This window comes from Oratosquilla oratoria, chromosome 44 (genome assembly GCF_046742065.1).
Source record: "Oratosquilla oratoria isolate Oo_2021 chromosome 44, ASM4674206v1, whole genome shotgun sequence".
NCBI classification, from domain to species: domain Eukaryota; kingdom Metazoa; phylum Arthropoda; class Malacostraca; order Stomatopoda; family Squillidae; genus Oratosquilla; species Oratosquilla oratoria.
The window spans coordinates 6437023-6450582 of NC_134820.1; the positions used below are offsets into that span (position 1 = coordinate 6437023).

At 35.7% G+C, this 13560-nt stretch overlaps 1 protein-coding gene across 2 annotated transcripts in view; it reads right to left on the bottom strand.

Moving 5' to 3' along the window:
• SPoCk (secretory pathway calcium atpase) overlaps window positions 1-12904 on the bottom strand; it is a 116119-nt gene extending 103215 nt beyond the window's left edge. The window contains exon 1 of one of the 2 annotated variants that reach the window (XM_076180598.1): window positions 12413-12904. The gene's annotated coding sequence lies outside the window, so the exon portion shown is untranslated. The remainder of the gene's footprint in view (window positions 1-12412) is intronic. The other variant, XM_076180599.1, reaches the window with a different exon arrangement.
• Between the last annotated feature and the right edge of the window lie 656 nt (window positions 12905-13560).

Sequence of the window (13560 nt, forward strand, 5' to 3'; positions counted from 1 at the left end):
AAAATATAACTACTTCCTCATTTTCTTTTTTATTCCAACTTTTATCTCTTTAAAACTAGCTAAACATATTTCTATTCCTAGAACAAGGTATTTACTTGATCAAACAAAAGCATGGGGTTACATATAGTATGACAAGCGAGATACCAATTTTCAACATTGTTTTGTAAATCTGATTAAACCTTAGCTAGTTTTGTAACACATTTATAGAAGATGGTGGGTCATAAAAACAAGTTCTACGAAAACGTGCACAGGAAATGAGAATAATGTACAGTGGACTCCCAAAATACAAGTCAAACAAACACTATCATTCTAGAGCAGGCTAATATTTAATGAGATATGTTTAACCACCACTATTTTCTCAAATTAATACAACCTAACAGATAAGCAATTGTGATCATCCTTATTCTACTATTTAAAAAAAAAAAAAAAAAAAAAAAAAAAAAAAAAAAAAAAAAAAAAATGTTTGGTGGAAGTTTCAAGATGACTCTGAAACCGAAAAATCTCTCCAAATTATAGTTTATAACTGGTAGTTCTGTAAAATCTCTCCAAATAAAAAAATGAATGAATTCCACTTGACATATACAAAATTTATGCTTTCCAACTTTCATAGCATCATCCTAATAGCAAAAATTATAAATCCTTGGTAGCTAGACTGTGCACAAGATTCCTAGAGAAAAAAAAAAAAAAAAAAAAAAAAAAAAAATCGACTAAGTTCATGAAGAAAAAGAAAATAATAAATAATTGTATTGTGAGTATGGAGGACACCTTAACTTCAAATCTTTTCAAAGCACAATGGTGTTCTTGGCATAAATCTCTTTGAGTAGAAACTGAATAATTGTGTTGTATTAGTGTGGGGCAGTTTCCATGGCACTGGCTCAGTAGATAGTGGGGAGTGACCAGTTGTTAGTTCTCCTTGTTAAAATGTGGAGGAAATACAAAAGACCTTGGATCCTGTCTTAAGAAAGTGTTAGCTCCTTGGGGCTATACAGTGAGTCCTCCTTATATGGTAATTCTTTATAAATTCACAGTTATAGTATTTGGTAATCACTACCCTCGATTCTATTTGCAGTAAGAAAAATTCACAGATACGGTATCCGCTAGATATTTTGAAGAGGAAAGAGCAGGGAGAAGGTATGTCTGCCATATCCTATTATTACATGTTATAATGGACTCAGTATACAGTAGTTTCAAGTTGCGGTAAGGTTTTCAGGAATGCATATGTACCATAAAACAGGGATTTACTATACTTCCACATGGAAACGTCTTGACAGGTTTCGAAAATGGATAGCAAAAAGAAAATTCTCTCTGACATCTATCTTGCATGACCACCACATGCAGGTACATCACTGGTTCCAACTGGTAAGCACTAACAGAAATCTGTTATAACTGTTCAGTGACTCACTTTTCCCACCAAAGAATAGAATTACCGTGTGCTGATGGCATAATCAGAAGCATGTTGGGCTCACACCTGCTTGGTTGTGGATCAGAATCCTGCACTCCTCTCTAACACCCAACAGTGACTGCTATCTGTCCCAAATATACAAGCACATCAGGCAAAGGTGACAACTTCAACCACAGTTATGTGCCTCCTGGCATAAGCTCCTCACATTAATTGTTATAGTGGAACCTCTACCAATATTCAATTTTCTAAGTTGTTCCTATATTCAAACACTGCACCAATAATCAAATCAAACACAACCAACTGAATGTTACAAAGAGCAACAGAGTAATAAGGTCAATTTGTTATCAGTTCACAACTAGTAAACATCCTACACTTAAACTCCACAAAACATTTCATGATTCATTATTCTATTATGTCTTTGATATTGGTAGTGAAGTTTGGATCATAACTGCCAACAAGAAAAAAATAAATAAATAAATAAAAAATAAATAAATAAAAGGAAAGCACTGAGAACAAATGAAGTAAACTCAAAGTGGGAAAGTGGAACACGTGTTTTGGACCTGGCCACTTCATATGGTATGGCAAAATCCACCATATGTACTATCTTTAAGAATAATTTGGTAATCAAAGAGGCTTATATAGCGAAAGGAGTAAAGAATATTTCTACGGGATCACGAACTTTTAAGGAAATAGAATTTTTTTTGTCAGAATCACAATCAAAAACAACTGGCTGATGCATGTCTTGGAAACAGTACTTTGTGGAAAATCAAATTATTTCATTCACTCAATATAATTTACGAAGATGAGAAGAACATTCCTTTGAGCCATGTAATCCTTTCATCTATTCACTCTCTTCCCTGCTTGACAGACATTCCATATGCATCGCTGATAAATCCAAAGAGTATCCCAAAGAATTCTATAGTTACATTACAGATAAAAAGGTTATTAGAACAAGTTTATCACATTGGCCATTATCTGCTGACGGTCAACTTGAAGGGTGGTAAGGTGGCTCTTGAATGTCTATCATTCTAATATGCTACTATATGAGGTGCAGTTTGGTTTCTGAGAATAGGTATTCTACTAATGATGTTTTTGTTCAACCAGCTAATATTCTTACAGCTTTATATAGTTTGTAAGTAGTCTTTGTTTTCTTAACTGTCATGGAGCTCCACCTTCAAGTGGTGACACCAAGGCAATGGCAGGAGGAAGGACCCAAAATGCACAGTGCCCACAAGCCTACTATCTAGGGGAGCTTACAACCATCCCCCTCCACCCAGAAGTGTTTAACTCCCAAGGGTCCAGTACTGTACCTAGTCTCAAGAACTTAATATTTAAAGAAATCTCATGACACCTAAGAAATAGCAAAATACACTAATCCCTCATTTGCATCTCCCCTATATGCAAAATCACATATTTGATGACCAATTTCTATGAAATCCCCATTTAATGCATAAAACTTATGCTAGTTATGCATAGTGGAACATATGGTGCTGAGCACTTGTTTCATGCCAAATTCTCAGCTGGGTCAGGCCAACCAGCCTTTTTGGCACAGATTAATATCATATAGGCAGTCATATTCCATTTACCTTACTTATCTGCAATATAGAGGAGTTATATTCACAAGTTCCTGTTTCTTTTTCTCTAATCACCATACCAAACTTTGAAACTTCTTATTGATAGCTTAGACAATATTAGTTTAATAATAATATTATTCTTATTCCAGGAGTTATTGCAGCTATATGGAAAGCTGTAGCTGTATATCTTCACTCTCCATTCATTTATTGTTCTTGCAATGCATTTTACATTTTGCATTATGATTTTTGAACAGAGCTACCTAAACATTCATTGCCTCCACCAAAGTGCCATAGAGATGCTCTAACTCTGGAACAACACTGGAAATTAACCCCTTACCTGGCAACTTTTTTCTCGAAGAAACGTTTTCTTTTAAGAGGAATTTCTATTGCTTTTTTATAGTATTTTTCATGCTGATTATGGAGATAACTTATTTATATCTATTACCAATATTTTACTTGAAACTTTATTTTAAAGATACCATTTCTGGCAAAAACAAGATAACTTGTCTTCTCTTTATTTTATTCTTTTTTCCAACTTTAGAATCAAAAGTAATGGGAAATCACACACTTATTTTACAATCCAGGATTTCCAGTGAATGGGAAGCATGGTGGTGGAGGAAGCATGTTTTGTTGCAATACATCATGTCAACACCATTGTAAATCCTCCTCCTCACTTGAGAGAATAGACATCATCATATGAACTTGCATTCATATTTGATGTACTCTAAATGAAGCTTCATATTCATTCTCAATTTCTGAGCTCGACATCTAGGCATAATTTATATTTATATATATATATAAAGTAAGTGTGTGTGCTCAAAAGCGAAGAGTCTTTTTTACTTGACTGATACCTCATCATTAACAAATGCATCCCGAGGTGGAAGAGACATAGCTACCAGATGTAAAATTCACCAAGTATACTCATTGGCTAAGAGGGACCCTAATTCAATTATTATACTCATCTGTGTCAGTTTTTGAAACGTTATGTTTGGACAAGTTTACTCATTCCACTCTGAAAAAGAAAAATTGGGTGAAGACAAGTTTACTTGTCTTTGCCAGGCAAGGGGTTAATCAGAGGACTTGGACAGGTGAAAATAAGTGTAGGGCTATTATTACAACCTTGGATACTCTGAATACAGTACTACCTCTCATTAACGGACGTTAATTAGCTGTGTTTTCAGTGTTTATGGTGCTGTTGTTTAGTGCTGTGCAATCACTATGCCACCCAAAAACCACTCCAAATCAACGGATTATTCATATCAACAGACACCGTTACCCCCCTTTTAGTCCGTTAATGAGAGGTAGTACTGTACTACCATCAACTGTGGTACTGAGAACAATGATGAATAACTACATAAGGTGATATCAAAGAAAATCATCCCTGCTACCTGTCTTATCTGTAAACATCCTTACACTAATCTGCAGGACCCTGAAGAGACATAGTCTCCAAAACATTCCCAGTGTTGCTTTTCCCTTTAACAGCATTTCCTTCACCTTTTCATATCAAGGAGCTGACAGCCAGTGACTCTTCCCCTACAACTACTACAATAAGCCAGTGACAGAAATATTTCTACTGATACAACACAAACAATTGTGTAATGTTTCTTCCTACTGATCTACTGTATATACCCAAATAATAGTTGAGTTTTTCAGTCAATTTTTTTAGGGCTGAATTTAAGAGATAGACTTTTATGTGGATACTACAAGGGGAGAATGTGGCAGCATATTGGAAGTAAGTTATGGGTGAGAAACTGGAGGAAGTGGATAGCAAATGTGGTGGGGAAGGGAAGAGTGGAGGTGGAGGTAGAATGTAGATTGAGAGAAGCAAGTAAATGCCTTGGGGGATTAAAAAGTGTAATGAGAAATAGACATTTGGGAATGGATACTAAGAGGATTTTGTTTGAAGGAGCAATTGTGCCAACAGCACTGTATGGGGCAGAAACATGGAACATAAGTGAGGAAGAGAGGAGGTGTTTGAATGCGTTTGAGATGAAAAACCTGAGAAGTATGATAGGCTGGACAGAGAAATGAGGAGGTGAGGAGAGCGGGGGTGGAAAGGAAGTTGGGAGATTGGGTTGATAAAAGAGTATTGGGATGGTTTGGACACATGGAAAGAATAAGTGAAGAGAGATTAGTAAAAGAGGTGTAGAAGGCAGAGGTGGAAGGAGCGAACATAAGGGGGTGACTGAGGATGCGATGGATGGATGGGGTAAAAGGGACACTGAAAAAGAAGGGAATGTCTGTTAAGGAAGGATGGGGTGAGTGGAAAATGGTTGTGTATGGATGATGTTAAGATGCATGGAAGGGAGTGGGTGGGGAATGGGAGGAGTATGTTTGAATGATATTTTTAATGCAGCCTGAAGGGATTTCTCCGTGTCTTCTCCTTTTCTGCATGAGGGGACAGAGAGGGGGGCCACTGATTAAAGGAAGCGGCCTTGCCGTGGATGTGCTGGGTCTTGCTACATTGCCTCTGACCCAGGGCAGTGAGTGAGATGCAGGGATGACCCATCATCCAGGAGGAGCCAAGATTAAAGGGAGGGAGAGGGGTGAATGGGAATGAAGTATGTGGGGATGGAATGGGTGGGAGTGGATTTTTTTTTTTTTTTTTTTTCAAGCTACCTCCCTTGTAAGGGGACTGGAAGAGATTGATATAAGTATGTATGTATTTACCTAGTTGCATGTTACAGAAAGGGGAGCTATGCTCATGGTGTCCCATCTCTGTATCTCACCATATCTAATTTCCTCTTGAATTCCAGTATTGTTTTTGCACACACTATTGTTTCATCTAGTATGTTCCATACATCCACCACTCTGTGGGGAAAGCTGTTCTTTTTCAGGTCTCTTCTACAACTGTCCTTTTTGAGCTTCTTTCCATGTCCTCTTGTATCTCTTACCCCAATTTAGTAAGTCTTTTCTTTCCAGGACTTCTATTCCTTTCATAATTCTGTAGATGGTCAACAAGTCACCTCTTTCTCTTCTTTGTTCCAGAGTAGGTAATTCTATTTTTTTAAATTCGTCTTCATATGACAATTTAGATAGCGTTGGGGCCATCTTTGTAGTTGCTCTCTGGATTCTCTTTATAATCGTTTTAGTACTGGGTGACCATTGTGTTGCTGTGTACTCCAATTTTGGTTTTACCAGTGTGACTAGTATTTTCTTTACCATTTCTTCATTCAATTAAGTAAAAGCCACTATTATTGATCTTAGCAAGTAATAAGGATTGCTGACAATTTTGTTTATACGTTTGTCAGGGAACATATCCTTTGTGATGATTATATCCAACCTTTTTTAGATCACACTTTTTTACTTCCTTTTCACCAATTTCATGTCCTGATATCCTTTTTATTTTTAACTTTTTTTTTCCAAATTCCATTATGCTACATTTCTTAATGTTGAAGTCCACTTTTGACTCCATTCCCAAACCCTGTTCAGATCTCTATGTAGTGAGTCACAGTCAGTTTCAGTACTCACTTTTTTTTTAACCTGAATAGCAAACATTATTGGTGCCAATACTGATCCTTGTGGAACTCCACTAATCACCTATTCCCATATAGAACTATCATCTCTGAGCACTACTCTTTCTCTTCCATGCAAAAAGTCCTCCATCCATTTCAGTAGTTTACCTTGTATCCCTCCTATGGTTTCCGAATTCTTTAATAGTTTTTTGTATGGAACTTTATCAAAAGCTTTTTGTATATCTGGGAAAGCACAATCAGTCCATCTGTCCCTTTCCTGTATTATATCTAGTAGTCTCGAGTAAAAATAGATCAAATTTGTGGTACATGATCTTCCCTCTCTAAATTAGTATATTGCTCTCCTCCAGATGTTTTATCCATCTACTTTTTACAACTTTTTCACAAATTTTGGCTACTGTGCTTGTAAGGGGAACCAGTCTGTAACTTGCTGGGTCTTCCTTATTTCCTCCTCTATAAACTGGTATGATATCAGCATTTTTCCAGTCTTCTGGTATTTTTCCTTCTATGAGTGAGCAACTTATTATATTATATATTTTGTCTATTAGTTGTTCTTTACATTCTTTTAATATCCAATTTGTTATTCTATCCAGGCCGTGCAATGTCCTGACATTAAGGTTCATTATTTCTTTCTGTGTTACTATTACTTCTCTCATGGGGGGGGTCCACTTCTCTCCCTTTATCCCAATGTTGTACATTTTCTCTTGTGAAAACAAGATTTGCGCACAACCTCAGCCATTTATGTATCTTCTGTGGACTCCATATTCCCTTGGCATAGTTTCACAATTTCCTGTTTGTTTTTTAGTTTACCATTGACATATCTATAGAATAGTTTTGGCCGATCTTTACATTTTTCTATTATATCTTTTACATAGTTTCTTTTTTCTTTCCTGCATATTTTACATATTCATACCTTTGATTAATATATATTTGCCAATTTCTGGCATTTTTTTTCTTTTCTCCATCTTTTCAAAGCTTTATCTCTTCTATCTTTCACTTTGCTGCACCTTCTGTTAAACCCGCACTTAATATACACCTTTTCCTGTTTTTGCTTTAGGATATATTTATCCACTCCTTTATAGATTTTCAGAATCATCCATTTTTCTTCCACTTATGTTTCTTCATTGTATAATTTTTCCCTAAGAAAATTTTTCCTAAGTTTCTCATAGTCCATTTTACTATACAGTACATCAGTCTTCCTTTTCTGTGATTCTCATTTCTCTCTATATATACTTCCTCCTTTAGTTCTATCTCAAGTAGTATATTGTCACTTTGCAATTGGTGTCTTGTATTCAATTTTGTCCACAATTTCAGTTTGACATAAATAATAAATCTAGTCTCTATAGTTCTTCATTATTTCTAAATCTAGTGGGGTTTTTTTTACCCATTGTGTCATTGTATGTTTTAATTTTCTACTCTCTCCATCTCATTCTCTGAAACTTTTTTGTTTTTAATATACCATTTTTTCAGTCTCATGTCTAACACTCTACAATAGAACTGTTTTCTCTCAGTCTCCATTCTTTTCTTTAGTTTTGCTTCTTAATGTCTTCTCTTTTTTTCTCATCATTCATGTCTCTTTTTATCCATATATTTTTGTAGTGTTCGCTTCTTGCTTATTTTCCTGTTTTTACTCAAATTTCTTCTGCTGCCATTTGTGACCTTAATTTTATCTTTAGGGGTACATTTTTTCCTTCATACTTACATTTACTCATTCTGTGCACTTCCTCTATTTCCTTTTCTATATCTTGCTCTTCATCTTGTACTGCTTTTAGAACTTTTCTTGCCAATTCTTTCTCTTCTTTTTCTCTCCAGGACCAATTTAGGTAATGTTTTTCCTTTAGACCATATACTACTATACACTTTTTTTGTCCACTGTATATCTTACTAGATTTTCATTTTCTTTGATTACCTTGATGACAGCATTTTTGGCATTCTTTATCTGCTCATTTGCCTCTTTCTATATGGTCTCACTATTAGTGTTATTATTTTTCAATCTTTCATTTTCACATTTTAACACTGCCAGTTTTTTTTGTTTTTTTTTGCACTTATCTCTTCTTTTATTTCAGTATTTACTTTTGTTGTAAGTCCCTCACTTCTTTGTTTATTTCTTGATTCGTCTTCCATAAATCATTAGTCTCTTGCTTCCATGATTTGTTCATAAGTCTGATCTCTCTCTATGTCTATAATCCTACTAAAGTCTTCTTTCATACCCACTAAATCCAGAAAAATGCAACTCATTGCCATTGTCTAAGAGAAATCTTTCTGTACCTAGAGGTGACCTGAAGCTCACATTATGCTTCAGTCTTGCACCAATAGATGGCTCTGGGTATGTGTTCATGTTACGACTTGATGCGCCGCCACCATGAGGGGATTGGGAGAGGGTGGGGGGTTCACTGATTAAATGAAGCAGCCTCGCTGTGGATGTGATGTGTCTTGCTGCATTGCTTCTGAACCAGGGAGGAGCCAAGATAAGAGGGACGTGAGGGAAGGGTGGTGAATGGGAGTGGGGTAGGTGGGAATGAAATGGGTAGGAATGGAATTATGCTTTTTGACTTTGGCTACCTATCTTATAATGGGGTAAAAGAATTTGGTACATTTATGTGGGTATAAATTATTACAAAACAAAAATACAAAAATTAATGGTCATTAACGCATGATTGTATACATCAAAACAATTCCTGTGGGAAAACTATAAGATTTCTGCTGGATGTTTATGTTACACAAGTGCTTCACATAAACTGACCATCTGAATATCCCACACTGCCAAAATATAAAATGATCAGTTATAAAAGGCAAATTATCTGAAATTTCTTTACAGTAATTGTAAAATAAAAAATAATCATAATAAACAATATGGAAATTAAGAGAAAAGAAAATAAAGCAAGGACAAATATGTTAATTAAAACTGGAGAATACATGCTGTTGCAAAGGCAGAACCTCCAACCCGTTCCAGGTCTGTGTACCTAAAATTTCTTAGTTTTTGCTGTTTTCTCCGGATTTATTAACAGAAAAATGTGTGTACACTTTGGCACCCAGAAACTGTAAGTCAAGTACTACTTGTAATGACATGCTATACTTGGCTGCACACATAAAAACATAGGGTTGACTTTTATTGGAGATGTGAAAAACTCAGGACTATCTGGCTACAAATTTGGGGGGTCTACTTTTAACTGAGACTGAATATTACTTGGGTATATATGGTACTTCGTATAGATTATTAACAGCATAAGTTTTACGAAGTCAATATTTTAGAGACTTCAGTGTCACTCCTATGAACTAGTCATACAACACTCTTTTATGAGTGGAAACTAATTTCCACTCAAAAAATAAGAATGCTGACTATGTTTACCTACTACTATCCCTCCTTTCTTTTGTACTCCTTAAATCTTTCCTATAACACCTCAATGGCTCCATCTCTTCAGGATGATAATGTCCCCAGGGATAGAAAAGCTGACATTGCTGATGTAATACTAATTCCAGAGACCTATACAAGAGCCCAAGGACTGTTCTCAGCCACTGCAGGGTTGCAGTTTTCTTGCAGGGCTTGTCTTTTAAGGTGTGCATTTTCACATCCACACCATACTGCACCTAAATTCAAAATGAAGAGAGCTTAAAAATGCACACCTACAAAAAAATTGAAGTTCAAATTTTGCATGCCTCAATGAGGATGTTTACTACAGAATGAAGCCAAGAATCATGGTATATTCATCGAGTAAGCCTACCTCATATTATGATATTTACATGTTAAAGAAAAAAAGACAAATCTGTTTAGTATTGTGATTCAATTCCAACAGTATAAAAAAATGCTCACCTAGCAGTCACAGAGACAATTTAGGCAAGTATTTTTTGCTCACCTGCATTTTTTTGAGGACAAGGACTGTTCTTGTCAGTGGAATCTGAGGCAACACTTACAATTACTATAATCAATTGTGGCACTTTCTTTGTTGTACTGGTACTGCATGAAAATAACAAATTAATATTTTTGTGCACTGTAAATACACCCAGGAGCTACCCCATTTTTTCCAATGAATTGGATATTCATTTTATGTGAATTCACAATGTGTAACATATATGGAGGAACCACTGTAAGCCACTTCTCAACCATCTATGAAAGAGGCAGGAGTCATTTTCACAACGACCATAAAATAAGTATTGGTATATGACATGTGTACAAATTAATTGGTTTCTCTGCAAAAAGGTTAAAATGCACTAAATCTGAACATCAACTGAAACTGACAGTGTTCAGCCTTAAAGGTCCACTGTACAGCTGCCAACCTCTCCTCACCATAGTGGCTTAATCTGGTTTAGTAAGGTTGTACAGATGTTAGGGTAAAATTTTACTTTCGACCATTGTAGGAATATAGCAATACAAAATTAAATAGTAATTTTGTAAATTAAAATGTATGAACGAAATATGCAATTTTGTGTGCGGAAATGAAAATAAAAAAGTTGCTAAAACAGATTTCTTAGTAACGAAGTCGTGTACGACGAATGGTACGCCATGTTTGTTATGGTAGATGCCGACGTCGGAGAAATGAAAGGACGATAAATTTGTCTAAACTAAACTAACCTAACCTGTGTTTAATAAATCATTACCTGCAAATTAGATATCATCCGGCTGGTCCTCGTCGTCGTCATCGTGAGAGACGTTGGCGGGCTTTTCAACCACTCTCTCAGCTTTTATATGGCTATATTCCTCCAATGGTCGAAAGTAAAATTTTACCGGTTCGGTTAGGTTAGGTTAAGTTAGGTTAGTTTACTTTAGTTTAGACAAATTTATCGTCCTTTCATTTCTCCGACGTCGGAATCTACCATAACAAACATGGCGTACCATTCGTAGTACACGACTTCGTTACTTAAGAAATCTGTTTTAGCAACTTTTTTATTTTCATTTCCGCACACAAAATTGCATATTACGTTCATACATTTTAATTTACAAAATTACTATTTAATTTTGTATTGCTATATTCCAACAGTGGTCGAAAGTAAAATTTTACCGATGTTAGAATGGCTGAGGATACATATAGAGTTTGAAACCAATGTAATCTGGCAATAGCACTCAAATGTAACACTGGAATACTGCATCCACAATGTCTGGGATTATATAAAGTATAACTTGAACAACGACCAAGCACTTCCTTGGGATTGAATCTTGACCTACCAGGTCCGAAGCAGAAATGCAACCCAGTGCACCATGAAGGCTCTATCATGGTACATAATACTCAGTGCACAATTCAAGATTTATTTTTATCTTTGAAAATTTTAGTTTTAAATTACTAAAATTGTCCAATTCACACCCTAGATTTACTCAGGCAGCAGACAACAGCCATTGGAAAAGTATCAGGTATACAACCTGACAAAATACTAGCAAATTACAATAAAATTAATCTAACATGTAGAGGAATACTTCAGTCTAGCCCTTTTCAGGATTATGAAAAATAACATAAAATTTCCTGACATTAGACATAACCTCACAGCATTACAGTATCACAACTCATCTATGTGCTTCTCAGTTATTTCTACAAGCATTAAATTTTTCAAAACAGAAAAATCTACCAGTACAAGCTGCTTCTGATACATATTGACACTCTTAATTCTTTTAAGACCTACGACATGTGTTATTTTACCCTCTACAGCATATAATGTTGGTGATGTACATGCAAGTGTCACTTGTTTTTCTTAAAGCAAAATTTGTATCTTGACCTAATGAAACAGTTCATATGTGGAATTATGGAATGCTATTGTAGTATGACCTAGTCACAACCAGACACTAACATACTAGGCCATCTAAGCCTTTCAATAAAAATATGAATGAATATCATCTAAGTATCCTGTCAATAACAAGTGATATTAAGCCTTTCAATTAATAAGGATGATAAATACCTATGGTATGACCTACTTGCTCTATATATATTGAATAACCTAGAGTATACTAATATTCAAGTACAATAAAAAAAACTCACCTGGAACAGCAAATGTAGTTCAGAAGTTAAATAACAACCAAGCTGGATCTCGACTGTCCAATTTTGAAGGAAAATTAAACCCTCAACTCGCCATCCTCGGTGTAAACATTCTCCTTCCACCACAGTTTTTATACACGTACTGTAGATTGCCGAATTTCCTTGTGTTGTTTACATAAAATCAACTCATTGTGCACTTTACAACTCTTTTACTACTCCTCCACCATTGACACACACATATAATCTACAAAACTAAACAGGGACATTTATATACTGCATGCAGCTGTCGTGTCTTCGTTCACTAGTTTCCAGAACCTCCAGCGCCTCAGCAGCTGTCAGCGATCTACGTAAGAGACTGGGTGACTGACTGAGGCGCCGACAAGCCTCTTGGTGCTACCCACTTATCCTTTCTGGACTGAACTCGTTGGACTGACGTAACAGCAAGCTAGCTTAGGTGCCCTTTGTACTATGTTGATAAAGCATCCTTAAAGCAATTGAGTACAACAATTTGTGTTCGGTATGCTTCGCACGGATTATAGTGCCGGCAGTGAAAATAATGAAACGTTCATATTACATACTATTTTCTACTAGACAGTACAGTGAAAATTGAATTCCTATATTGAGTAAATATTATTATTTTGCTCATTCTTCGGAGCATACTTTGATATACAACGTTTTCATTCGGGTATGTCTGACGAGAGTCCACGTTGCCAATGATTCCCATATAAACAATTCATTATGTTCATTTTGTGTTACAAAGATACAGCTCCTCAAGATAGGAGATTACATAATCACGTTCTGATTTTGGTACAAGAATGAATTTTCTTCAGGAGAGGTTTCCTAACTATAACTAGGGTTTTCATTTTACTTCACTGATTTTCAGTATTTCACTTATATCGAACAATTCAGATTCACAAATGTTTGCATTAATTCCGCTCGGTGCAACATTCTCCCGGTCATCGGAACTATTTCAAAATTACTTTGTAATTATGTAATGCAATGTCATTGAGACATGTATCTTTCTCACCTATACGTTCCTCTCACCTGGGCTTCCCCAGACCCTTTCCCGCACATCACGACAAAGGAACGACAGTGACGACAAAGCACTTGATGCTCCACCTTCTACAAAATTAAATTATTGAGAGCATGTA